The sequence below is a fragment of the Sorex araneus genome, chromosome 5, assembly GCF_027595985.1.
Source record: "Sorex araneus isolate mSorAra2 chromosome 5, mSorAra2.pri, whole genome shotgun sequence".
NCBI lineage: Eukaryota > Metazoa > Chordata > Mammalia > Eulipotyphla > Soricidae > Sorex > Sorex araneus.
The window spans coordinates 56,293,700-56,297,200 of record NC_073306.1 but is presented as its reverse complement, the minus strand read 5'-3'; positions in this window follow the sequence as shown (position 1 = coordinate 56,297,200).

The following is a 3,501-nucleotide window of genomic DNA, read 5'->3' as shown; positions in this document are numbered from 1 at the left end:
CGGCGAGGGAGTGGCTGTCATGAACGCTGGGGCTGGCCCAGAAAGCCAGTCTATAAAGCCCCTGCCCGCAGCTTCTCGGCCTCGCTAATGGGAGTTTATGTGAAGGACACAGCGGGATAAGGACCCATTGTTCCGAGTGGGGACGGTTTTATGACTCTTAGAAAGCGTCTTTCATCTGCGAGACCGGGGAGCTTATGGAACCTCCCAGCCCTGGGCGGTGAAGCTGGGGGAAGCTGAAGGTTTCTGGGGCCTGTGCCAGGCTGCAGCCAGAGCGGGCACTGCGCCCCCCTCGCTAGAGTGGCACTGCCTTCCTCCAGGCCGGGGCCTGCTGTCTCGCCTCCCTTGGTCTCCTGGCAGGCGGGGGCCTGCGGGGTCCCTCGCTGCTCCCCTGCTCGGAGGTCTCTCCATCCTTAGGGCGGTGGCTGGGGCAGGCCCTGGGTGGTGTCAGCTGACCAGCAGTTCTCCCGCCCTGGGTCGGGGCAGTAATCTGATGCCAGGAAGCAAAGACCTTGTCTTCTTGTCCTTCCTGGTTCCTTGGCCAGGGCCCAAGCAGAGAGATCCGACCTCCCCTCCCCTCTGGCTCCAACACGCCATCCTCCAACGGATGGGTGAGGCTGGCCTCACAGAGGAGGCAGGTGGGTGGCACCTGGGGCCCTGGGGCTTGCCGCTGATGGGCAGAGGACCTGTAGGTGGTTTTATTTTTATTTATTTATTTTTTAAACTCAGGCTGCCTCAGGCCGGGACAGTCATTCTGTTCCCCCTTTGCCTTTTCTACTTTGTAATTTTTTCTTCTGGAGGGGAGAGTTGGCCCACAACCGGCAGTAAAGGAGGCTTCTCCCAGCTGTGTGCTCAGGGATCTGGCCTTGTGGTGCTCAGGGAACTGCACGGTGAGCACCCCATCTCACAGGGCCCCCCCTTTTCCATGCCGGAAGCCACCATCCCGGGGATTCCTTATTGGTTCCAGAATCCTCTTTTTTTTTTTTTTTTTTTTTTTTGCTTTTTGGGTCACACCCGGCGATGCACAAGGGTTACTCCTGGCTTTTCACTCAGGAATTACTCCTGGCGGTGCTCAGGAGACCATATGGGATGCTGGGAATCGAACCCGGGTTGGCCTCGTGCAAGGCAAATGCCCTACCCGCTGTGCTATCGCTCCAGCCCCTGGTTCCAGAATCCTTCATTTGGCACCAGGAGAGCAGTCACAGCAGTCAGGGCTGAATGATAACCCTTCCTCTCACTGGGGCTAGAGTTTTCCCTCTCACAAGGAAAGGGGACGGTGGGGCTGGAATAACAGCACAGCGGGGAGGGCGTTTGCCTTGCATGCGGCTGACCCAGGTTTGATTCTCAGCATCCCATATGGTCCCCTGAACACTGCCGGGGGTAATTCCTGAGTGCAGAGCCAGGAGTGACCCCGGTGTGACCCAAAAAGCAAAAAAAAAAAAAAAAAGGAAAGGGGACAGGACTCCCTGTCTTCCCAGAGGACACGACAGGGCACTCTGATGGGCATTTCAGGCTTGGACAGACGTGATGCCTCAGTTTCCTCTTCTGTAAAATGGGGATATGAGTATTCGTTTTTGGCCCAGGGAGATGGCTCAAAGATTCTGCTTCGTAGATGGCAGGGCCTGGGTTGCGTTCCTGGCTCCATGTGTGCTCCTGAGCACCATGGGGCGACCCCAGAGCACAGTGCTGGGAGCAGCCCCTGAGCACCTCTGGGTTTGACTCCAAAAACAAAAGAAGAAGAAACAGTACCCGCTTGGTCAGGCTGCGGTACATCAGAGTCTCCTGCAGGCGAGTCAGACTTAGGGCCGGGATAGGAGAGAGCTAGGAGGGTTTGCTGCTCCTCCCAGAGTGCCTTGGTGCTCCGCGCCTCACGGGAGGGCCCGATCTTCTCTGCCCCTCTTTCCCCCGCCCTCCGGGTGGTTTCTGCTTTTCTTCCCTGTGTGCAGCTGGCCCCTCAGGTCGGCAGCTGGCCCTTGGCTGTGCTTCACTGCTCTAGGAGTGCTGGCCCAGCTTTGCATGGTGGCTCAGCTGCGGGGTCCAGCTCAGCTGACTGACCCGGTCTCCCACTGTCCTGGGGGGGACAAGCTGATGGGTCCGTTTCTGTGAGCTGTCCGGCCTCTTGTCCGACCAGCCGTGCTGGGAGCAGGTGCTGCCTGGCCGTGTGGGGATGTGGAGACCAGGTCCACAGGGGCCTCAGAGCCCCACCGCAGGAATAGGATGTGAACGGAGCGTTGGTCCTCCTCTGCCACCCTCAGGGACCGGCACCCCACCTCTGTTTGAGGACAAGCTGCCCGGTCTTTGCTCCTTGCACGTGGCACCCATTATTGAGTCACCTGGCCTTTGAAATTGTTGGGGTGGGGAGTGTGACTCAAATGGTGTCAAGTGACACCCCTCCAGAGCTGGGAATGCCACGCCATCCCATGCCATCCCACGGCAACCGTTGCAAGGCAGCACCTCTGCCAATCCATGCCAGATGATGCCACATTCTGTCAACCCACACTCACATAACTTGTGCCCAAGTAATGCCAGCTCATGCAGTCTATGCCCACGAGTGCCAACCAGTGTGTCACTCCATGGCCACACATGTCAGCCGGTGTCAACCTAGACTACCATGTGCCTCTCAGTGCCAGCCGTGCTGGCTGGTGCTAGTCCACGCTAACCTCTGCCACTCAGTGCCAACTGGCGACAAGCTGTGTCAGCCTGTGCTTACCGGCGCTACCCCACGTCATCCTATTCCAACTGGTGCCTACCACTGCCAGCCCAGGTCAGCTTTGTGCCAATCCAGTGCAAATGCTCACTCATGCCAGTCCACGCTACTCCATGAAGTCAGCGCCAACCCGTGACCAGCCATGCCACGCATGTGCATGTGCAGGCACGTGTGTGCTGGGGGCTACCCCTGGTAGTGCTGGGGGTCCAAACCTGGGCTCTGCATCCAAAGCCAAGCTTCATCCTTCCCTGCTCTCTCCTGGGCTCCAGTGCGTGTCTATCACCTGAGCGTGTCTACCACCTGCGCGTGTCTACCACCTGAGTAGTAGTAGCTCCAGTGCGCGTCTACCACCTGAGCGTGTCTACTACCTGAGCGTGTCTACTAACTAAGCGTGTCTACCACCTGAGCGTGTCTACCACCTGAGTAGTAGTAGCTCCAGTGCGCGTCTACCACCTGAGCTCCAGGCCCTACGCTGGCTTTGCTGATTGTTCGAATAATGTTCCCGATCACAGAGGAATCAATTTCAGTGCTTCATGTTGTGTGTGGTTGTCTCTATTTTCCTTTAATCTGGGAGAGTCCCTCAGTCTTTCCTTGACTCGGACATTTTATTTTATTTTTATTTTAAAAATTTTTGAATTTTATTTTTATAAAGTTGTTCACAATAATTTATTGCATTTAATCGGGCTGGAGTGATAGCACAGTGGGTAGGGCATTTGCCTTGCATGCAGCCGACCCGGGTTTGATTCCTTTGTCCCTCTCGGAGAGCCCGGCAAGCTACTGAGAGTATCTCACCCTCA